Raw genomic sequence first — 26,708 nt, forward strand, 5'->3', positions numbered from 1 at the left:
TGACACACACACTGGAGTCATGTTCATGTAACAGGTGTACACACACACTGGAGTCATGTTCATGTAACAGGTGACACACACACTGGAGTCATGTTCATGTAACAGGTGACACACACACACTGGAGTCATGTTCATGTAACAGGTGACACACACACACTGGAGTCATGTTCATATAACAGGTGACACACACTGGAGTCATGTTCATGTAACAGGTGACACACACACTGGAGTCATGTTCATGTAACAGGTGACACACACACTGGAGTCATGTTCATGTAACAGGTGACACACACACTGGAGTCATGTTCATGTAACAGGTGACACACACACTGGAGTCATGTTCATGTAACAGGTGACACACACACACTGGAGTCATGTTCATGTAACAGGTGACACACACTGGAGTCATGTTCATGTAACAGGTGACACACACACTGGAGTCATGTTCATGTAACAGGTGGCACACACACACTGGAGTCATGTTCATGTAACAGGTGGCACACACTGGAGTCATGTTCATGTAACAGGTGGCACACACACATAGCCCTCTTCTTTACGACAGAAATGTATTTACTGACATTCCATGGGCACAGCTGAGCCGACCGGGCCGAGGCAGCAGGGTCCTTCCACTGGGGACACACAGGTTGAATCAACGTTGTTTCCACATCATTTTTATGAAATGACATTGAACCAACGTGGAATAGACGTTGAATTTACATCAGTGCCCAGTGGACACACTCACTCACAAATAGAGCTGCTGCCTGGGTGCTTCTCAATAGTCTAACATATTTGCCTCTGTCTCCTTTCCTCTATTCGCAATGACATGAAATACTTGGGACAGGTCAATGGAAGCAAATTCCTAGCGGGCATTCTCCATATTGCTTTCATCCTGTGGGTTTTCAGATCAGTGGAGAGGAAGGAAAGGAGATAAGGAGAGGAAACCACGTTGGACAATTGAGATGCACCCTCAGAAGTGTCGTTACTCAGATACAGGCAGGAAAATGTGTTGTGCATAAGAGTGTTGTAGTTGACACCACGTCAGTCACAACTACAACAGGAGACGTAAACGCCTCGGGACAGTGTGTGTGTGTGTGTGTGTGTGTGTGTGTGTGTGTGTGTGTGTGTGTGTGTGTGTGTGTGTTATGCCTCTCGGACAGCGTCTATCACAAACAGAGGGACGTCTAGCCTACGCAGACATCTGACTTGTTTAGACTTGTGACTCAGAAATGTCAACAACTGGGTCAAATTTGAACTCATGATCCCCGCCTCAGCACTGCTGTGTGACTGACTGGCTGGTTTAAACACTGTTATTAAACCCTATCACCACATGTACTTAACCTAAATTGCTATAGATAATGGTGTAGGCTTAACGACTGGCATGGGAAATGTAGGTTAAATGGTTGAAAGTAGGCTTGGGCGATATACCGTTTATACCATATATCTGGGTATTCGAAATATGATTTTCAAATGGTATTTAAAAAATATATATACATCGTTATGGGTAGGGCTGCTACGCCACTGCTTATACCTAACTATAAGTTAAGTAAAACTATAAGAAATCTAAGATGTGTCAAATAAATGATATCTAGCTCAGGGCTAAAGCTATGCATTTGGTTTGCTAATTTGCTAACTAAGAGGCACGATTTCAAGATCAAGCTTCTTCGTTACAGCATAGACATTCAATCCCCTCCTGCTTTAAAAACACATTTTTAAAGCACAAAAAAAACAGTATTCACTTGACTCCATGTTAACCCCACAGAACCAAGTTATACAAGCAGAATCTGCATTTAAACCATTAACTTGTATTTGCCGAATAACAGTAATGTTCAACATTACATTACACACATCTTTATGTCAAGTAAACATGAATTAAGGCACTATAAAACACCAGTATCAAACTAAATGGTCATAGTTGTCACTTTTCATCAGTGAAGCATTTTTATAGACATCATCACCATATCATCCCTGTTGTCTAAATTGTATTTATACAAATAGCGCCCCTTGTGTGCACATTCACTAATACATATACCCAGGTATGGTACAGAGACGGTATGATGGTATGCAAATCTGGATACCGCCCAACACTAGCTGAAAGACGCAACTTCTCTGTCATTCAAGTTAAATGCTGCATGCAGGCAGAAGGGTTACTCTATGTGATGGTAACACATCACCAAATTAACAGGAGTTATGATTGTAAACATGTTCAGAGAGGTGAAAAAGGAGAGGCCAAATTGAAATATCCATACAGTTCTTACACTGGACTGATGGACTAACTGGCTAATGTACAAAAGCTGTGAGTCAGAAACTTGGAGAGACATTTTGAAAGAGGTTCTAGATCCATACAGAACTGTTCTGAAAAGATGTTCTAAATCTACAGATGACTTTTCTGAAAAGAGATTTGCTCATCCAGAGGCGGTGCTTTCATGCAGGGAAACTAAAATCCGTTTTACCTAATTTCCACCAGCATGTTAAATATACAACCAGAGGGGAAAAACTTTAGACCACCTTTACTCCACACACAGAGACACGTACAAAGCTCTCCCTCGCCCTCCATTTTGCAAATCTGACCATAATTATATCCTCCTGATTCCTGCTCACAAGCAAAAACTAAAGCAGGAAGTACCAGTGACTCACTCAATACGGAAGTGGTCAGGTGACGCAGATGCTACACTACAGGACTGTTTTGCAAGTACAGTCTGGAATATGTTCTGTGATTCTTCCGATGGCATTGAGGAGTACACCACAGTCACTGGCTTCATCAATAAGTGCATCGATGACGTTGTCCCCACAGTGACCGTACGCACATACCCAATCAGAGCTGCTGATTTCAAGGAGCGGGACTTTAACCCGGACGCTTATAAGAAATCCCGCTATGCCCTCAGACAAACCATCAAACAGACAAAGCGTCAATACAGGACTAAGATTGAATCGTACTACACCGATGTAAGACCTTCAAACAGGTCAATATTCACACCAGGAAGTGTACACTGAGGATGCGCTGACCAACTGGCAAGTGTCTTCACTGACATGTTCAACCTCTCCCTGACTGAGTCTGTAATACCAACATGTTTCAAGCAGACCACCATAGTCCCTGTGCCCAAGAACACTAAGGTAACCTGCCTAAATTATTACCGACCCGTAGCAGTCACGTCTGTAGCCATGAAGTGCTTTGAAAGGCTGGTCATGGCTCACATCAAAACCATTATCCCAGAAACCCTAGACCCGCTCCAATTTGCAGACCACCCCAACAGATCCACAGATGACGTAATCTCTATTGCACTCCAAACTGCCCTTCACCACCTGGACAAAAGGAATACCTATGTGAGAATGCTATTCATTGTCTACAGCTCACCGTTCAACACTATAGTGACCTCAAAGCTCATCACTAAGCTAAGGACCCTGGGTCTAAACACCTCCCTCTGCAACTGGATCCTTGACTTCCTGACGGGCCGCCCACAGGTGGTAAGGGTAGGTGACAACTAGAGCTTTACCGATTATGATTTTTCAACGCCGATACCGATTATTGGAGGACCAAAAAGGCTGATACCGATTAAATCGGCCGATTTTTATATATGTATTTGTAATAATGACAATGACAACAATACTGAATGAACACTTTTATTTGAACTTAATATAATACATAAATAAAAATACATTTAGTCTCAAATAAATCATGAAACATGTTCAATTTGGTTTAAATAATGCAAAAACACATTGTTGGAGAAGAAAGTAAAAGTGCAATATGTGCCATGTAAAAAAGCTAACGTTTACGTTCTTTGTTCAGAACATGAGAACATTTGAAAGATGGTGGTTCCTTTTAACATGAGTCTTCAATATTCCCAGTTAAGAAGTTTTAGGTTGTAGTTATTATAGGAATTATAGGACTATTTCTTTCTATACAATTTGTATTTCATATACCTTTTGTAAGAGCTGTCGCTCTCCTCATCCTCGGATGAGGTGAGGAGAGAAGGATCTTCAGACCAATATGCGGAGTCAGGGAAATATGCCATCTTTATTATTAATACGATGGTCACGAAACAAAACACTTTAACAAACTACAAAATAAGAAAACGACGTACAACGGAACCTGAACATAAACTTACATGGACAAACGTAAACTCACGAACAGGAACGGACATCAAAACGAACGAACAGCCAAACAGCTCCAAAAGTGAATACATCGAACATAACGAAGACATCACAGGAGACAATCACCCACAAACAAACAGTGAGAATGCCCTACCTAAATATGACTCTTGATTAGAGGAAAATGCAAACCACCTGCCTCTAATCAAGAGCCATACCAGGCAAACCGAAACCAACATAGAAACAGATAACATAGACTGCCCACCCAAAACACATGCCCTGACCATAAACACATAAAAACTAACATAAATAGGTCAGGACTGTTACAGTACCCCCCCCCCAAGGTGCGAACGCCGGGCGCACCAGCACAAAGTCCAGGGGAGGGTCCGGGTGGGCAGTTGACCACGGTGGTGGTTCCGGTTCAGGACGCTGTCCCCGCACCACCATAGTCACTCCCCTCTTCTTTCTACCCCTTCTACTGACCACCCTAACACTACCTTCCCCTAAATAAACGGCTAGCACCGGGACAAGGGGCAGCACCGGGACAAGGGGTAGCACCGGGACAAGGGGCAGCACCAGAACAAGGGGCAGCACCAGGATAAGGACCATCACTGGAATAAGGGGCAGCACCGGGACAAGGGGCAGCACCGGGACAAGGGGCAGCACCGGGACAAGGGGCAGCACCGGGACAAGGGGCAGCACCGGGACAAGGGGCAGCACCGGGACAAGGGGCAGCACCGGGACAAGGGGCAGCACCGGGACAAGGGGCAGCACCGGGACAAGGGGCAACACCGGGACAAGGGGCAGATCCCGGCTGAAGGACTCTGGCAGGTCCATGCAGGCTGACGGCTCTCGACGCTCATGGCAGACTGACGGCTCTCTACGCTCATGGCAGGCTGACGGCTCTCGACGCTCATGGCAGGCTGACGGCTCTCGACGCTCATGGCAGGCTGACGGCTCTCGACGCTCATGGCAGGCTGACGGCTCTCGACGCTCATGGCAGGCTGACGGCTCTCGACGCTCATGGCAGGCTGACGGCTCTCGACGCTCATGGCAGGCTGACGGCTCTCGACGCTCATGGCTCTCTGACGGCTCTGGCTGCTCATGGCTCTCTGACGGCTCTGGCTGCTCATGGCTCTCTGACGGCTCTGGCTGCTCATGGCTCTCTGACGGCTCTGGCTGCTCATGGCTCTCTGACGGCTCTGGCTGCTCATGGCTCTCTGACGGCTCTGGCTGATCATGGCTCGCTGGTGGCTCTGGCAGATCCTGTCTGGTTGGCGGCTCTGGCAGATCCTGTCTGGTTGGCGGCTCTGGCAGATCCTGTCTGGTTGGCGGCTCTGGCAGATCCTGTCTGGCGGGCGGCTCTAGCGGCTCCTGTCTGGCTGACGGCTCTAGCGGCTCCTGTCTGGCGGATGGCTCTATAGGCTCATGGCAGACGGGCGGCTTTGCAGGCTCATGGCAGACGGGCGGCTTTGCAGGCTCCTGGCAGACGGATGGCTCAGATGGCGCTGGGGAGACGGATGGCTCAGATGGCGCTGGGGAGACGGATGGCTCAGATGGCGCTGGGGAGACGGATGGCTCAGATGGCGCTGGGGAGACGGATGGCTCTGGCCGTATACGGCGCACTGTAGACCTGGTGCGTGGTGCCGGAACTGGAGGCACCGGGCTAATGATAAGCACCTTCCTACTAGTGCGTGGAGCAGGGACAGGGCACACTGAACTCTCAAAGCGTACTCTATACCTGGTGCGTGGTACCGGCACTGGTGGCACCTGGCTGAGGGCACGCACCTCAGGACTAGTACGGGGAGAAGTGACAGTGTGTACAGGACTTAGGAGACGCACAGGTGGCTTAGTGCGTGGGGCCGGAACTGGAGGCACTGAACTGGATACACGCACTATAGGGAGAGTGCGTGGAGGAGGAACAGGGCTCTGGAAATGCACTGGTAGCCTAGTGCGTAATGTAGGCACTGTAGGTACTAGGCTGGGGCGGGGAGGTGGCGCCGGAAATACCGGACCGTGCAGGCGTACTGGCTCTCTTGAGCATTGAGCCTGCCCAACCTTACCTGGTTGAATGCTCCCTGTCGCCCTGCCAGTGCGGCGAGGTGGAATAGCCCGCACTGGGCTATGCAGGCGAACCGGGGAAACCATGCGTAAGGCAGGTGCCATGTATGCCGGCCCGAGGAGACGCACTGGAGACCAGACGCGTTGAGCCGGCCTCATGACACCTGGCTCAATGCCCAATCTCGCCCTACCAGTGCGGGGAGGTGGAATAACCCGCACCGGCCTATGCACACGTACAGGAGACACCGTGCGCTCTACTGCGTAACACGGTGTCTGCCCGTACTCCCGCTCTCCACGGTTAGCCTGGGAAGTGGGCGCAGGTCTCCTACCTGCCCTTGGCCCACTACCCTTTAGCCCCCCCCCCAAGAAATTTTTGGGAGTTACTCACGGGCTTTTTCGGCTTCCGTGCCAGACGTGTTCCCTCATAATTCCGGTTCCTCTCTCCGGTAGCCTCCGCTCTCCTAAGTGCCTCCAGCTGTTCCCATGGAAGGCGATCTCTACCTGCTAGGATCTCCTCCCATGTGTAGACACCTTTTCCATTCAATACATCGTCCCATGTCCATTGCTCCTTCTTCTGTCCCTTACTCCGTTTAGCATTCCCATACCGCTTGGTCTCTGTATTTTGGTGGGTGATTCTGTAAGAGCTGTCGCTCTCCTCATCCTCGGATGAGGTGAGGAGAGAAGGATCTTCAGACCAATATGCGGAGTCAGGGAAATATGCCATCTTTATTATTAATACGATGGTCACGAAACAAAACACTTTAACAAACTACAAAATAAGAAAACGACGTACAACGGAACCTGAACATAAACTTACATGGACAAACGTAAACTCACGAACAGGAACGGACATCAAAACGAACGAACAGCCAAACAGCTCCAAAAGTGAATACATCGAACATAACGAAGACATCACAGGAGACAATCACCCACAAACAAACAGTGAGAATGCCCTACCTAAATATGACTCTTGATTAGAGGAAAATGCAAACCACCTGCCTCTAATCAAGAGCCATACCAGGCAAACCGAAACCAACATAGAAACAGATAACATAGACTGCCCACCCAAAACACATGCCCTGACCATAAACACATAAAAACTAACATAAATAGGTCAGGACTGTTACACCTTTGACTATTGGATGTTCTTATAGTCACTATATTATTGGCAGCCTAATCTCGGGAGTTGATAGGCTTGAAGTCATAAACAGTGCTGTGCTTCAAGCATTGCGAAGAGCTGCTGGCAAACACAGGAAAGTGCTGTTTGAATGAATGCTTACGAGCCTGCTGCTGCCTACCACCGCTCAGTCAGACTGCTCTATCAAATATCAAATCATAGACTGAATTATAATATAATTAACACACAGAAATACGAGCCTTAGGCCATTAATATGGTCAAATCCGGAAACTATCATTTCGAAAACAAAACATTTATTCTTTCAGTGAAATACGGAACCGTTCCGTATTTTATCAAATGGGTGGCATCCATATGTCTAAATATTGCTGTTACATTGCACAACCTTCAATGTTATGTCATAATTATGTACAATTCTGGCAAATGAATTACGCTCTTTGTTAGATAGAAATGGTCTTCACACAGTTCGCAACGAGCCAGGCGGCCCAAACTGCTGCATATACCCTGACTCTGCTTGCACAGAACGCAAGAGAAGTGACACAATTTCCCTAGTTAATATTGCCTGCTGACGAATTTCTTTTAACTAAATATGCAGGTTTAAAAATATATACTTGTGTATTGATTTTAAGAAAGGCATTGATGTTTATGGTTAGGTACACATTGGTGCAACGACAGTGCTTTTTTCGCAAATGCGCTTGTTAAATCATCACCCGTTTGGCGAAGTAGGCTGTGATTCGATGATAAATTAACAGGCACCCCATTGATTATTTGCAACGCAGGACAAGCTAGTTAAACTAGTAATATCATCAACCATGTGTAGTTAACTAGTGATTATGTTAAAATTGATTGTTTTTTATAAGATACGTTTAATGCTAGCTAGCACCTTACCTTGGCTCCTTGCTGCACTCGCATAACAGGTGGTCAGCCTGCCACGCAGTCTCCTCGTGGAGTGCAATGTAACCGACCATACCCGGCGTCCAAAAATGCAGATTTTTTTTTTTAGATTGTTATGAAAACTTGAAGTCGGCCCTAATTAAATCGGCCATGCCGATTAATCGGTCGACCTCTAGTGATCAACACATCTGCCACGCTGATTCTCAACACGGGGGCCCCTCAAGTGTGCGTGCTTAGTCCCCTCCTGTACTCCCTGTTCACCCATGACTGCATGGCCAGGCACGACTCCAACACCATCATTAAGTTTGCCGAACGACAAAACAGCGGTAGGCCTGATCAACGACAATGATGAGAGCCAATAGGGAGGAGGTCAGACACCTGGCTGTGTGATGTCAGGATAACAACCTCTCCTTCAACGTGAGCAAGACAAAGGAGATGATTGTGGACTACAGAAAAAGAAGGACAGAGCACGCCCCCATTCTCCGACGGGGCTGTAGTGGAGCATGTTGAGAACTTCAAGTTCCTTTAGCGTCCACAACAACAACAAACTAACATGGTCCAAACACACCAAGACAGGCAAAGCCTATTCCCCCTCAGAAGACTGAAAAGATTTGGCACGGGTCCTCAGATCCTCCAAAAAGTTATACAGCTGCACCATCGAGAGCATCCTGACTGGTTGTATCACTGCCTGGTATGGCAACTGCTCGCCCTCCGACCTCAAGGTACTACAGAGGGTAGTGCGTATGGCCCAGTACATCACTGGGGCCAAGCTTCCTGCCATCCAGGACCTCTGTACCAGGTGGTGTCAGAGGAAGGCCCTAAAAATTGTCAAAGACTCCAGCCACCCTTGTCATGGACTGTTGTCGGCAAGCGGTACCGGAGAACCAAGTCTAGGTTCAAAAGGCTTCTTAACAGCTTCTACCCCCAAGCCATAAGACTCATGAACAGCTAATCAAATAGCTACCCAGACTATTTGCATTGTCCCCCAACCCCTCTTTTACACTGCTGCTACTCTCTGGTTATTATCTATGCATAGTCACTTTAACTCTACCTACATGTACATATTACCTCAATTACCTCGACAAACCTGTGTCCCCGCACATTGACGCTGTACCGGTACCCCCTGTATATAGCCTCGCAACTGTTATTTTACTGCTGCTCTTTAAATATTAGTTATTTAAATGTTTTACTTATCTATTTTTTACTTAACACTTATTTTTCTTAAAACTGCATTGTTGGTTAAGGGCTTGTAAGTAAGCATTTCACTGTAAGGTCCACACCTGTTGTATTCGGCGCACGTGACAAATAGACATTTGATTAGAACTACAAAGAAGTGTTCTGAAAAGAGGTTCTAGCTCTAAGGAGAACTGTTCCCGAAAAGAAGATCTAAAACTGAGCAGAACTGAGCATATTCAAAGCTACTAGCATGAGCTCAAATCTCATGAGCTGAACTGGCATTCATAAACATTCTGACACATAATGGTGAGCAGCGAGAGGGAGCTCTGAAACAGAGCTGCAGCTCTAATAGCAGTCAGCCAGAGAATGGCATGTGGTGTGGGGGGGGCTAGTTAACGAGCAGTAAGGGATCACGTTGCGCCCCCCCCCCCCCACCTGACCCCATCCGTTCCACGTTGGATTTACTCTAGTGGCATTCGGCGAGGGAGGACCGTTGACCCCCGCAGAGGAAACCATTAGGGCCTGACATTACTGCCACGGCAGCTCTGCTGAGTCATCCCTTATGCAGAAATAAGAGCAGTGGCTAAAGAAGGCTGCCATTTTGAATAGTGAAATATGCCCCAGCAGAGGAAATGTCAGCCTCTGTAAGCTGGGAAGGGGACAGACAAAGTGAGTCACGTACGGTAGCGTAACCCTGCGTCAGTGAAATACTAGAACCTGCTGCATGACAAGTCCTTAGTGACGGTCAGAGATAGAGAGGAATGAGGGGGAGAGAGAGAGAGTGTGAGAGTGATAAGGTAGAGGGGGCAAGAGACACACAGCAACAGAATGAGAGATACATGCAGATGGATAGAGATAAAAAAGATAGAGATGGGCAAAGAGAGAGAATGAGAGATAAATAGAGAGACAGGGAAAGAGAGACAGTCAGACAGATGTTCTGTCTCATTTTATGTTTTCTTGCTTCTGTGCTGTTATTACATCAGGGGCCTTGAGGAGCACCCACCATGTACACGGCAACAGACCAGCCCAGCGTTCCAGTCCAAACAACAGCCACATTCCAGCACTAACAACAGCGGAGTCCCTGCTTGCTCCCCGATCCCTCACAGATACATAAAGGAAACTCTGTCATGGAACGTCACAGACTTATAAAAGCATATAATCACTATTATTTCGTAAGGAGGGGAAAAGCAAGGCACGCTACAACAATGAAATTGTCTTCGTTATTCAAATATCCTGTACATCCATATGCAACAGTTCCTTATATGTCTGTCTAACGTAAGTTATCATTAGTGTACTCTCATTATAATGAGAACCACATTATGAGAAGCAGCTGGGTTATACTGTTTCATAGGAATAGTCTTTTAAATATAGCCTGGCAAATCTGAGGTCTCTCTTTCCTCTGCTGCTGGAAAACAAGCCTTATTCCACTGTTCTAAAGTGCCAGGGGCCTCATTTATAACCATTGCGTACATTTTATAATAAAGATCTTCGTGTGCCATTTCAGAACAATATTTAGATTCATAAACTTGGCGTACACCGTGTTTCCGTTATGAATCTGACCCATCGTGAACAATACTGGAATTAGGACAAGGAAATGGGCTATCTAAAGGAACTAGAAAAGGGCGAACTTGATCAAGTGTCTTTGGAGGTGTTGGCAGAATGTTTCCTGTTGCGGTGACATTTGCTGTAGCCTATCTGACCAATTTCGAAAGACAAAAACAAGTCCACATTTTTGTGAACCTGTAATCAGATCGTTTTAATTCCATAATGTTTTGCATTTACTTTTTCCCGAACTTAAATACGCGGCACTGCCCACGAATTCTACTCGGATAAAAACGAAAACTACAGTAGGCCTACTTAGTGGCAGCCTAATTGTCTACTCGGACAAAATTGCAGTAGGCAGTGGTAGGTTAAGCACTTCCATGCAAAACATCAACTGTCTGTTCACCTGTTAAATTCAACTGTGTATTATAAACCGCGCTCCCTTTCGGATGCATAGAGCAAAGACTTGACTAACAGGCGCAATTAAATGAGACATGTGCACGGTTGTTGTATGGCTACTTTGGGAACTCTATATGGCCAGAAAAGGTGCGGAATTTATTCTGCAATGGTTATTATATGCTATGTAAACTCAGCAAAAAAAGAAAAATCCTCCCACTGTCAACTGCGTTTATTTTACCGATGGCGATGCCATTTACAAAATAGCCTCCAACACTCTACTAAGCAAACTGGATGTAGTCTATCACAGTGCCATCCGTTTTGTCACCAAAGCCCCATATACTACCCACCACTGCGACCTGTATGCTCTCGTTGGCTGGCCCTCGCTACATATTCGTCGCCAAACCCACTGGCTCCAGGTCATCTATTAGTCTTTGCTAGGTAAAGCCCCGCCTTATCTCAGCTCACTGGTCACCATCGCAACACCCACCCGTAGCACGCGGTCCAGCAGGTATACTTCACTGGTCATCCCCAAAGCCAACACTTCTTTGGCCGCCTTTCCTTCCAGTTTGCAAAAATCACTGAAGTTGGAGACTTATATCTCCCTCACTAACTTTACCGATCGCTGCAGCTGTACACAACCCATCTGTAAATAGCACACCCAACTACCTCATCCCCATATTGTTATATATCTTCTTGCTCTTTTGCACCCCAGTATCTCTACTTGCACATCATCATCTGCACATCTATCCCTCCAATGTTAATGCTAAATTGTAATTATATCACCACCATGGCATATTTATTGCCTTACCGCCCTAATCTTCTACATTTGCACACACTGTACATAGCTTTATCTATTGTGTTATTGACTGCACATTTGTTTACATGTAACTCTGTGTTGCTGTTTATGTCGCACTGCTTTGCTTTATCTTGGCCAGGTTGCAGTTGTAAATAAGAACTTGTTCTCAACTGGCCTACCTGGTTAAATGAAATAAAAAATAAAAAACAACATTTCAGCAAACTTAACATGTGTAAATATTTGAATGAACATAACAAGATTCAACAACTGAGACATAAACTGAACAAGTTCCACAGACATGTGACTAACAGAAATGTAATAATGTGTCCCTGAACAAAGGGGGGGATCAAAATCAAAAGTAACAGGCAGTACCTGGAGTGGCCACCAGCTGCATTAAGGACTGCAGTGCATTTCCTCCTCATGGACTGCACCAGATTTGCCAGTTCTTGCTGTGAGATGTTACTCCACTCTTCCACCAAGGCACCTGCAAGTTCCCGGATATTTCTAGGGGGAAAGGCCCTAGCCCTCACCCTCCGATCCAACAGGTCCCAGACGTGCTCAATGGGATTGAGATCCGTGCTCTTCGCTGGCTAGGGCAGAACACTGACATTCCTGTCTTGCAGGAAATCACGCACAGAACGAGCAGTATGGCTAGTGGAATTGTCATGCTGGAGGGTCATGTCAGGATGAGCCTGCAGGAAGGATACCACATGAGAGAGGAGGATGTCTTCCCTGTAACGCACAGCATTGAGGTTGCCTGCAATGACAACGTGAAGACCTGTCTTACAACAGGCCTACAAGCCCTCAGTCCAGCCTCTATCAGCCTATTGCGGACAGTCTGAGCACTGATGGAGGGATTGTGCGTTCCTGGTGTAACTCGGGCAGTTGTTGTTGCCATCCTTTACCTGTCCCGCAGGTGTGATGTTCGGATGTACCGATCCTGTGCAGGTGTTGTTACACGTGGTCTGCCACTGCGAAGACGATCAGCTGTCCGCCCTGTCTCCCTGTAGAGCTGTCTTAGGCGTCTCACAGTACGACGGACATTGCAATTTATTGCCCTGGCCACATCTGCAGTCCTCATGCCTCCTTGCAGCATGCCTAAGGCACGTTCACGCAGATCATCAGGGACCCTGGCCATCTTTCTTTTGGTGTTTTTCAGAGTCAGTAGAAAGACCTCTTTATTGTCCTAAATTTTCATAACTGTGACCTTAATCTTAATCTGTGAAATGTTAGTGTCTTAACGACAGTTCCGCTGGTGCATGTTCATGAATTGTTTATGGTTCATTGGAACAAGCATGGGGAACAGTGTTTAAACCATTCACAATGAAGATCTGCAAAGTTATTTGGATTTTTACAAATTATCTTTGAAAGACAGAGTTTTCTATCTGTATAAATTAAATATTGTCTACTCAAGAAATTTGACGTGACAGTATTCAGACGTAGGCTACAAATGTCAATGGAAACGGTGAACCGTCTGTTCTACCGTTATACTGCGCTACGTTTGGATCGCAATTCAGCAAAATAAATAGCTTATCTATTTACTACCGTGAAGTTGGCCCAATTAAATGAGAGATGGGACAAATGGTACCCTATCCTAACCTTGTTGTAGGCCCACAGGCTATTTCGCGAGTATGAAACCATCACAGTCAGAAAAGGTGAAGAATGCAAAGATTTTTTTTTTTTAATCGATATTCGCTTTTCTCACTAATGGAAAATGATTGCATCGTGTTATTATATTAAGCCACATGTTTGTTTTGTTATGAACAAGAGTGTCATCATACATATATTCCACATTTGCACAAAGCTACTTTTGCCTTCTTGCAATGCAATACTTCAACCACTAGGTCTAAAGTTTGCGGGAGGTTAAGCACTTTCTCATGTCACGTTCATGTTTTTAGAAATGACAATTGTTGTGTGAAAACTGGCGCACGCATGTTTTGTGGCATATTTTTCACATACATGAGGCCCCAGGAGGCTTGAAGGTGACTATTCAGCTCCAAGCAAAGCTCATAATAAAATATCATACGTTAAGAGAAATACAAGGGTTTGATCTATTTGCAAGTAAAGTAGGGTATTTTCACTCCTTTTGCTGTGTCATTCCATACCTAACAGATGTTTGTGAGACACAGAGAATAGGTGAGGGGACACTATAACCTTGCTAGCTGAAAAAGCTGAAACAGGTTGATTCAACTTAAAGATGAAACCTTAAGCATATATTTTCTCCTCCGTTCATCTCTCCCTCCTTCTCTCCTCTGGATCAGGGACACTGCTCTTATTTGGTGCTGAACGGAGCAAGATGGTTGGCTAGAGCAACAAGTGCAGCCACACCATACTTTGTCACTGTGTGGGATTTAAGCAAACGATGAATCAGCCTGCAAAGAATGCTGGGAGGTGCCGCACCACTTCCTGCGAAGGCAAGAGGATAGAGCGGCGAGGAGCTCTGAGTGTGTGTCTGGACAGAGGGCAGAACAGCAAGGAGCTTTCAGACACCTTGGCACACTATCACTGAGTCATCTAATCCTCACGCCCTCCAAAACACACACACACCAGACACACACTACCCCCCCCCCCCCCCCCCCCCCCCACCCCCCCCACACACACGCACCTGCAGAATCCAAACACAGGACTCCTCATATGGGCTGTGTTTATGTTCTGTATACAATCACACAGGGAAGAGTAGAGAGGCCAGCCACCAGGCCCCATCCTTTCGCTCTGTTTGACTGTTGGGGAACAAAGCTCCATTCTCAGTGTGTGTCTGAGGATAGGGGGCTTTTCATCTCTCAATACGGCTGTCCAGAAGTCACTGGGACAGAGAACAGAGGCAGAGATGAGGCTTCTCGTCACTGATCACAACACAGCAGGCTACAAAAACAGAGAGCGACTGGGAAACTAACAAAAGGCAATAACTGTGACTACGACTCTAAAACAATGTAATGCACTGGGGAATACAGACAACACATACACACGCTAATACACATTGGAAAACACGTTTCTCTCATCTAACCCATCCTTATACACAAGACACACTCGGGCACATACTGATCCAGTAACCCCAGTATGTACTGTACATACAATGTACACACACTGACATAGCAATCCCCCTACACACACACACACACACACACACAGCACATTATGAGGAGGCTTTTGCTGCTCACTGCACGGCCTGCACCACACGTTCATCTGGGCGGTGTAATGGCTCTCTTAGGGGACACAGGTGCCACTGGTAATGACTCAGGGCTCAATGGTGTGACACACACACACACACACTCACACACACACACTGGGCTTAGTGGGCAGGGACCGGCTCTGTCCAAGGGGCTTATGGTGGCATGAAGGGCCCAGAGAGCGTTAATCTATGATTAGAGCTATGACAGCCCCCAGTGACATATTAACTATGACCCTAAACTATGTGGGAGAGAGAGACAGACCAGACCACACAGCATCTCACAGCCACACAGAGGGGTTTACATAACGTAGACTGACAAAGAGAGCTGGCTTTAGAAATCTGTTTTTAAGTTGGGGCTATACCAAAACATTAAGAACACCTGCTCTTTCCATGACATAGACTGACCAGGTGACTCCAGGTGAAAGCCATGATCCCTTATTGATGTCACTTATTAAATCCACTTCAAATCAGTATAGATGTAGAGGAGGAGACAGGTTAAAGAAGGATTTTAAAGCCTTGAGACATGGATTGTGTATGTGTGCCATTCAGAGGGGTGAACGGGCAAGACAAAAGACTTAAGTGCCTTTGAACGGGGTATGGTAGTAGGTGCCCGGCGCACTGGTTTGTGTCAAGAACTGCAACGCTGCTGGGTTTTACACACTCAACAGATTCCTGTGAATATCTTGTCCACCACCCAATGGACATCCAGCCAACTTGACAGAACTGTGGGAAGCATTGGAGTCAACATGGGCCTGTATCCCTGTGGAACGCTTTCGACACCTTGTAGAGTCCACGCCCCCTCTCATTGAGTAACTCAAATTGAAGGCCAACCAGGGTACTGCAGGCTGTCATTAACAACTCAATTATGCCTATATCTTTTCTGTGTGCGATTTTCAAATAATCAGTTCAAGGACATACATCCAGTGTATTATAATCAATTATACCATGATTGTCTTCCCAAACATATTTTTTTAAATGAAGATTGACCACAAAGATCGACATTTTCCCATTCACTATAACGGGGGATCCCGTTTTCTGCAAGCAATGCCTGCAGTACCGCTGTCGGCCTTGAACCACCGTGGCTTCAATGAGAGGTGGCAGTCGTTCTCCTTTGGGTTATACGCAGAAAAATGGAGGGAACATTTTTCCTAATAACTCGGTGGCCTTGTATGTCTGTGTCGCATGTACACACAACCAGACACACACACACACACACACACACACCATGTCACTGACATGCCTACTTATAGAGCTGTTCTCACTTGAAGAGGGTGGTGGCTCTCAGGAATGCCCATGGTCAAATATCAAGTATACAGTAGCACAAATGTCACCCCCTGGTTGTGTTGATTGACTAATAATTTAGATTGGCAGGTAACTCAAAAATTGCATTTTTCCACAGCCGCAGTCAGTTAAGGTCCTTGTAGCCTATACTATCTGGATATTATCCCCTCTCCAGTCCCTCTCTTTCTCTTAGCTTTCTACAAACTTTGTTCAAATTGCAAGCATGGCAATGGTATCTTAGCAACCAACCCTTGAAACGTCAAAAGCTGAAAAGTTGAGAGAGGTCTCCCCATTTTTGTGTACAGTATACATTTCTGTTTCTCAATATATCTCATCCCACTCTCTATCTCTCTCTGCCTACAAAACACTAAGACGTGATAAGACCACTGATAAGAAATAGCACGTTTCTGCACCACTATGGAATAATAATTTGGCAGAGTTGTCCCGTTAATCCTGTGTTATATTATTATATACAATTACAGTAATCTGATCTCTTAACTGTAATCCTGTAAAATGCATAGCCCTAATCCTGTATCAACATCAGATTATCTCATAATAATAATCATTTGTTACTACCGGCCAAGGTAACCTGCCTAAATGACTATCGCCCCGTAGCACTCACATCTATAGCCATGAAATGATTTGAAAGGCTGGTCATAGCTCACATCAACACCATCATCCCAGACACCCTGGACCCACTCCAATTCGCATACCGTCCCAACAGATCCACATATTACACATCTATTGCACACCACACTGTCCTCAACCACCTGGACAAGAGGACTACCTTTGTAAGAATGCTATTCATTGACTACAGCTCAGCATTCAACATTATAGTCCCCTCCAAACTCATCACCAAGCTTAGGACCCTGGCACTGAACACCTCCATTCACAACTGGAACCTGGACTTCCTGACGGACCGCCCCCCAGCTGGTAAGGGTAAGAAACAACACATCCGCCATGTTGACCATCAACACAAAGGCCCGTCAGGGGTGCCTTCGTAGTCACCTCCTGTACTCTCTGTTCACCCACGACTACGACTACATGGCCGCACACGACTCCAACACCATCATCAAGCACATCACTGGGACCGAGCTCCCTGCCATCCAGGACCTCAAACCAGGCGGTGTCAGAGGAAGGCCCTAAATATTGTCATAGACTTCAGCCACCCAGGCGATAGATTGTTCTCTCTGCTACCCCACGTCAAGCGGTACCAGTGCACGTCTGGAACCAACAGGACCCTGAACAGCTTCTACCCACAAGACTGCTAAACAAGGCTGCTAAATAGCTCATCAAATGGCTACCCGGACTACCTGCAATAACCCTTTTTTTCCTACTAACTTGCAACCACTCTATGCACACACACTGGACTCTACCCACACACTCACACATACTTACACTGACAGACCAACACACACACACACAAACATACACCCACACACACTTTCACACTCACCACATACGATGCTGCTACAGCTCAGTCTATTACCCTTCCTATATATACACAGCTACCTCAAGTATCTCATACCCCTGCACACCGACTCGGTATTGGTACTCCCTGTATATAGCCATGTTATTACCTGGTGCCCCTGCTCATCGACTCGGTACTGGTACTCCCTGTATATAGCCATGTTATTACCTCGTACCCCTGCTCATCGACTCGGTACTGGTACTCCCTGTATATAGCCATGTTATTACCTGGTACCCCTGCACATCGACTCGGTACTGGTACTCCCTGTGTATAGCCATGTTATTACCTGGTACCCCTGCACATCGACTCGGTACTGGTACTCCCTGTGTATAGCCATGTTATTACCTGGTACCCCTGCACATCGACTCGGTACTGGTACTCCCTGTGTATAGCCATGTTATTACCTGGTACCCCTGCACATCGACTCGGTACTGGTACTCCCTGTGTATAGCCATGTTATTACCTGGTACCCCTGCACATCGACTCGGTACTGGTACTCCCTGTGTATAGCCATGTTATTACCTGGTACCCCTGCACATCGACTCGGTACTGGTACTCCCTGTGTATAGCCATGTTATTACCTGGTACCTCCAGGTGTGTTGTTTCTTACCTCCACCCGCCTCCCGGGTGGCGCAGTGGTCTAGGGCACTGCATCGCAGTGCTAGCTGCGCCACCAGAGTCTCTGGGTTCACGCCCAGGCTCTGTCGCAGCCGGCCGCAACCGGGAGGTCCGTGGGGCGACGCACAATTGGCATAGAGTCGTCCGGGTTAGGGGTTAGGGAGGGATTGGCCGGTAGGGATATCCTTGTCTCAGTATGTAAAAAATGTAATAAAATGTATGCACTCTACTGTAAGTCGCTCTGGATAAGAGCGTCTGCTAAATGACTAAAATGTAAATGTATATGGTACACCTGCAAATCCACTCGGTACTGGTACTCCCTGTATATAGCCATGTTATTTTGATACTCCCTGTATATAACCATGTTATTTTCATACTCCCTGTATATAACCATGTTATTTTCATACGCCCTGTATATAGCCATGTTATTTTCTACTCCCTGTATATAACCATGTTATTTTCTACTCCCTGTATATAGCCATGTTATTTTCATACTCCCTGTATATAACCATGTTATTTTCATACTCCCTGTATAGAACCATGTTATTTTCTACTCCCTGTATATAGCCATGTCATTTTCTACTCCCTGTATATAACCATGTTATTTTCATACGCCCTGTATATAACCATGTTATTTTCTACTCCCTGTATATAACCATGTTATTTTCTACTCCCTGTATATAACCATGTTATTTTCTACTCCCTGTATATAGCCATGTTATTTTCATACTCCCTGTATATAACCATGTTATTTTCTACTCCCTGTATATAACCATGTTATTTTCTACTCCCTGTATATAGCCATGTTATTATCTACTCCCTGTATAGAACCATGTTATTTTCTACTCCCTGTATATAACCATGTTATTTTCTACTCCCTGTATATAGCCATGTTATTATCTACTCCCTGTATAGAACCATGTTATGTTCATACTCCCTGTATATAGCCATGTTATTTTCTACTCCCTGTATATAGCCATGTTATTTTCTACAACCTGTATATAGCCATGTTATGTTCATACTCCCTGTATATAGCCATGTTATTTTCTACTCCCTGTATATAACCATGTTATTTCATACTCCCTGTATATAACCATGTTATTTTCTACTCCCTGTATATAGCCATGTTATTTTCTACTCCCTGTATATAGCCATGTTATTTTCATACTCCCTGTATATAACCATGTTATTTTCTACTCCCTGTATATAACCATGTTATTTTCTACTCCCTGTATATAGCCATGTTATTTTCATACTCCCTGTATATAACCATGTTATTTTCTACTCCCTGTATATAACCATGTTATTTTCTACTCCCTGTATATAGCCATGTTATTATCTACTCCCTGTATAGAACCATGTTATTTTCTACTCCCTGTATATAACCATGTTATTCTCTACTCCCTGTATATAACCATGTTATTTTCATACTCCCTGTATATAACCATGTTATTTTCTACTCCCTGTATATAGCCATGTTATTATCTACTCCTGTATAGAACCATGTTATTTTCTACTCCCTGTATATAACCATGCTATTTTCTACTCCCTGTATATAACCATGTTATTTTCATACTCCCTGTATATAACCATGTTATTTTCTACTCCCTGTATATAGCCATGTTATTATCTACTCCCTGTATAGAACCATGTTATTTTCTACTCCCTGTATATAACCATGTTATTTTCTACTCCCTGTATATAGCCATGTTGTTATCTACTCCCTGTATATAACCATGTTATTTTCTACTCCCTGTATATAACCATGTTATTTTCTACTCCCTGTATAGAACCATGTTATTTTCTATTCCCTGTATATAACCATGTTATTATCTACTCCCTGTATATAACCATGTTATTTTCTACTCCCTGTATATAGCCATGTTATTATCTACTCCCTGTATATAACTATGTTATTTTCTACTCCCTGTATATAACCATGTTATTTTCTACTCCCTGTATATAACCATGTTATTTTCTACTCCCTGTATATAACCATGTTATTTTCTACTCCATGTATATAACCATGTTATTTTCTAATCCCTGTATAGAACCATGTTATTTTCTATTCCCTGTATATAACCATGTTATTTCATACTCCCTGTATATAACCATGTTATTTTCTACTCCCTGTATATAACCATGTTATTTTCTACTCCCTGTATATAACCATGTTATTTTCTATTCCCTGTATATAACCATGTTATTTTCTATTCCCTGTATATAACCATGTTATTTCATACTCCCTGTATATAACCATGTTATTTCATACTCCCTGTATATAACCATGTTATTTTCTACTCCCTGTATATAACCATGTTATTTCCTACTCCCTGTATATAACCATGTTATTTTCTACTCCCTGTATATAACCATGTTATTTTCTGCTCCCTGTATATAACCATGTTATATCATACTGCCTGTATATAGCCATGTTATTTTCATACTCCCTGTATATAGCCATGTTATTTTCTACTCCCTGTATATAACCATGTAATTTCAAACTCCCTGTATCTAACCATGTTATTTTCTACTCCCTGTATAAAACCAGGTTATTTTCTACTCCCTGTATATAGCCATGTTATTTTCATACCCCCTGTATATAACCATGTTATTTTCTACTCCCTGTATATAGCCATGTTATTTTCTACTCCCTGTATATAACCATGTTATTTTCTATTCCCTGTATATAACCATGTTATTTTCTATTCCCTGTATATAACCATGTTATTTCATACTCCCTGTATATAACCATGTTATTTCATACTCCCTGTATATAACCATGTTATTTTCTACTCCCTGTATATAACCATGTTATTTCCTACTCCCTGTATATAACCATGTTATTTTCTACTCCCTGTATATAACCATGTTATTTTCTGCTCCCTGTATATAACCATGTTATATCATACTGCCTGTATATAGCCATGTTATTTTCATACTCCCTGTATATAGCCATGTTATTTTCTACTCCCTGTATATAACCATGTAATTTCAAACTCCCTGTATCTAACCATGTTATTTTCTACTCCCTGTATAAAACCAGGTTATTTTCTACTCCCTGTATATAGCCATGTTATTTTCATACCCCCTGTATATAACCATGTTATTTTCTACTCCCTGTATATAGCCATGTTATTTTCTACTCCCTGTATATAGCCATGTTATTTTCTACTCCCCGTATATAACCATGTTATTTTCTACTCCCTGTATATAACCATGTAATTTCATACTCCCTGTATACAACCATGTTATTTTCATACTCCCTGTATATAACCATGTTATTTTCTACTCCCTGTATATAGCCATGTTATTTTCTACTCCCTGTATATAGCCATGTTATTTTCATACTCCCTGTATATAGCCATGTTATTTTCTACTCCCTGTATATAACAATGTTATATCATACTCCCTGTATATAACCATGTTATTTTCTACTCCCTGTATATAGCCATGTTATTTTCATACTCCCTGTATATAGCCATGTTATTTTCTACTCCCTGTATATAACCATGTAATTTCAAACTCCCTGTATCTAACCATGTTATTTTCTACTCCCTGTATAAGACCATGTTATTTTCTACTCCCTGTATATAGCCATATTATTTTCATACTCCCTGTATATAACCATGTTATTTTCTACTCCCTGTATATAACCATGTTATTTTCTACTCCCTGTATATAGCCATGTTATTGTCATACTCCCTGTATTTAACCATGTTATTTTCTACTCCCTGTATATAGCCATGTTATTTTCTACTCCCTGTATATAACAATGTTATATCATACTCCCTGTATATAACCATGTTATTTTCTACTCCCTGTATATAGCCATGTTATTTTCATACTCCCTGTATATAGCCATGTTATTTTCTACTCCCTGTATATAACCATGTAATTTCAAACTCCCTGTATCTAACCATGTTATTTTCTACTCCCTGTATAAAACTATGTTATTTTCTACTCCCTGTATATAGCCATATTATTTTCATACTCCCTGTATATAACCATGTTATTTTCTACTCCCTGTATATAACCATGTTATTTTCTACTCCCTGTATATAGCCATGTTATTTTCATACTCCCTGTATATAACCATGTTATTTTCTACTCCCTGTATATAACCATGTTATTTTCTACTCCCTGTATATAACCATGTTATTTTCTATTCCCTGTATATAACCATGTTATTTCATACTCCCTGTATATAACCATGTTATTTTCTACTCCCTGTATATAGCCATGTTATTATCTACTCCCTGTATATAACCATGTTATTTTCTACTCCCTGTATATAGCCATGTTATTATCTACTCCCTGTATATAACCATGTTATTTTCTACTCCCTGTATATAACCATGTTATTTTCTACTCCCTGTATATAACCATGTTATTTTCTACTCCCTGTATATAACCATGTTTTTTTCTACTCCCTGTATATAACCATGTTATTTTCTATTCCCTGTATATAACCATGTTATTTCATACTCCCTGTATATAACCATGTTATTTTCTACTCCCTGTATATAACCATGTTATTTTCTACTCCCTGTATATAACCATGTTATTTTCTACTCCCTGTATATAACCATGTTATTTTCTACTCCCTGTATATAACCATGTTATTTTCTACTCCCTGTATCTAACCATGTTATTTTCTACTCCCTGTATATAACCATGTTATTTCATACTCCCTCTATATAGCCATGTTATTTCATACTCCCTGTATATAACCATGCTATTTTCTACTCCCTGTATATAACCATGTAATTTCATACTCCCTGTATATAACCATGTTATTTTCTACTCCCTGTATATAACCATGTTATTTTCATACTCCCTGTATATAGCCATGTTATTTTCTACTCCCTGTATATAACCATGATATTATCTACTCCCTGTATATAGCCATGTTATTTTCTACTCCCTGTATATAACCATTTTATTTTCTACTCCCTGTATATAGCCATGTTATTTTCTACTCCCTGTATATAACCATGTTATTTTCTACTCCCTGTATATAGCCATGTTATTTCATACTCCCTGTATATAGCCATGTTATTTCATACTCCCTGTATATAGCCATGTTATTTCATACTCCCTGTATATAGCCATGTTATTTTCTACTCCCTGTATATAGCCATGTTATTTCATACTCCCTGTATATAACCATGTTATTTCATACTCCCTGTATATAACCATGTTATTTTCTACTCCCTGTATATAACCATGTTATTTCATACTCCCTGTATATAGCCATGTTATTTTCTACTCCCTGTATATAACCATGTTATTATCTACTCCCTGTATATAGCCATGTTATTTTCTACTCCCTATATATAACCATGTTATTTTCTACTCCCTGTATATAACCATGTTATTTTCATACTCCCTGTATATAACCATGTTATTTTCTACTCCCTGTATATAACCATGTTATTTTCTACTCCCTGTATATAGCCATGTTATTATCTACTCCCTGTATATAGACATGTTATTTTCTACTCCCTGTATATAGCCATGTTATTTTCTACTCCCTGTATATAGCCATGTTATTTTCTACTCCCTGTATATAACCATGTTATTTTCTACTCCCTGTATATAACCATGTTATTTTCTACTCCCTGTATATAACCATTTTATTTTCTACTCCCTGTATATAACCATGTTATTTTCTATTCCCTGTATATAACCATGTTATTTTCTATTCCCTGTATATAACCATGTTATTTCATACTCCCTGTATATAACCATGTTATTTCATACTCCCTGTATATAACCATGTTATTTTCTACTCCCTGTATATAACCATGTTATTTCCTACTCCCTGTATATAACCATGTTATTTTCTACTCCCTGTATATAACCATGTTATTTTCTGCTCCCTGTATATAACCATGTTATATCATACTGCCTGTATATAGCCATGTTATTTTCATACTCCCTGTATATAGCCATGTTATTTTCTACTCCCTGTATATAACCATGTAATTTCAAACTCCCTGTATCTAACCATGTTATTTTCTACTCCCTGTATAAAACCAGGTTATTTTCTACTCCCTGTATATAGCCATGTTATTTTCATACCCCCTGTATATAACCATGTTATTTTCTACTCCCTGTATATAGCCATGTTATTTTCTACTCCCTGTATATAGCCATGTTATTTTCTACTCCCTGTATATAACCATGTTATTTTCTACTCCCTGTATATAACCATGTAATTTCATACTCCCTGTATACAACCATGTTATTTTCATACTCCCTGTATATAACCATGTTATTTTCTACTCCCTGTATATAGCCATGTTATTTTCTACTCCCTGTATATAGCCATGTTATTTTCATACTCCCTGTATATAGCGATGTTATTTTCTACTCCCTGTATATAACAATGTTATATCATACTCCCTGTATATAACCATGTTATTTTCTACTCCCTGTATATAGCCATGTTATTTTCATACTCCCTGTATATAGCCATGTTATTTTCTACTCCCTGTATATAACCATGTAATTTCAAACTCCCTGTATCTAACCATGTTATTTTCTACTCCCTGTATAAGACCATGTTATTTTCTACTCCCTGTATATAGCCATATTATTTTCATACTCCCTGTATATAACCATGTTATTTTCTACTCCCTGTATATAACCATGTTATTTTCTACTCCCTGTATATAGCCATGTTATTTTCATACTCCCTGTATTTAACCATGTTATTTTCTACTCCCTGTATATAGCCATGTTATTTTCTACTCCCTGTATATAACAATGTTATATCATACTCCCTGTATATAACCATGTTATTTTCTACTCCCTGTATATAGCCATGTTATTTTCATACTCCCTGTATATAGCCATGTTATTTTCTACTCCCTGTATATAACCATGTAATTTCAAACTCCCTGTATCTAACCATGTTATTTTCTACTCCCTGTATAAAACTATGTTATTTTCTACTCCCTGTATATAGCCATATTATTTTCATACTCCCTGTATATAACCATGTTATTTTCTACTCCCTGTATATAACCATGTTATTTTCTACTCCCTGTATATAGCCATGTTATTTTCATACTCCCTGTATATAACCATGTTATTTTCTACTCCCTGTATATAACCATGTTATTTTCTACTCCCTGTATATAACCATGTTATTTTCTATTCCCTGTATATAACCATGTTATTTCATACTCCCTGTATATAACCATGTTATTTTCTACTCCCTGTATATAGCCATGTTATTATCTACTCCCTGTATATAACCATGTTATTTTCTACTCCCTGTATATAGCCATGTTATTATCTACTCCCTGTATATAACCATGTTATTTTCTACTCCCTGTATATAACCATGTTATTTTCTACTCCCTGTATATAACCATGTTATTTTCTACTCCCTGTATATAACCATGTTTTTTTCTACTCCCTGTATATAACCATGTTATTTTCTATTCCCTGTATATAACCATGTTATTTCATACTCCCTGTATATAACCATGTTATTTTCTACTCCCTGTATATAACCATGTTATTTTCTACTCCCTGTATATAACCATGTTATTTTCTACTCCCTGTATATAACCATGTTATTTTCTACTCCCTGTATATAACCATGTTATTTTCTACTCCCTGTATCTAACCATGTTATTTTCTACTCCCTGTATATAACCATGTTATTTCATACTCCCTCTATATAGCCATGTTATTTCATACTCCCTGTATATAACCATGCTATTTTCTACTCCCTGTATATAACCATGTAATTTCATACTCCCTGTATATAACCATGTTATTTTCTACTCCCTGTATATAACCATGTTATTTTCATACTCCCTGTATATAGCCATGTTATTTTCTACTCCCTGTATATAACCATGATATTATCTACTCCCTGTATATAGCCATGTTATTTTCTACTCCCTGTATATAACCATTTTATTTTCTACTCCCTGTATATAGCCATGTTATTTTCTACTCCCTGTATATAACCATGTTATTTTCTACTCCCTGTATATAGCCATGTTATTTCATACTCCCTGTATATAGCCATGTTATTTCATACTCCCTGTATATA

At 42.3% G+C, this 26,708-nt stretch overlaps 1 protein-coding gene across 21 annotated transcripts in view; it reads right to left on the reverse strand.

The window, feature by feature from the left end:
• The window catches only part of LOC129824438 (muscleblind-like protein 1), a 103,310-nt gene that overhangs the window by 18,764 nt on the left and 57,838 nt on the right, over positions 1–26,708 (reverse strand). The gene's annotated exons all lie outside the window — the stretch shown is intronic.

The sequence above is a fragment of the Salvelinus fontinalis genome, chromosome 26 (genome assembly GCF_029448725.1).
Source record: "Salvelinus fontinalis isolate EN_2023a chromosome 26, ASM2944872v1, whole genome shotgun sequence".
NCBI classification, from domain to species: domain Eukaryota; kingdom Metazoa; phylum Chordata; class Actinopteri; order Salmoniformes; family Salmonidae; genus Salvelinus; species Salvelinus fontinalis.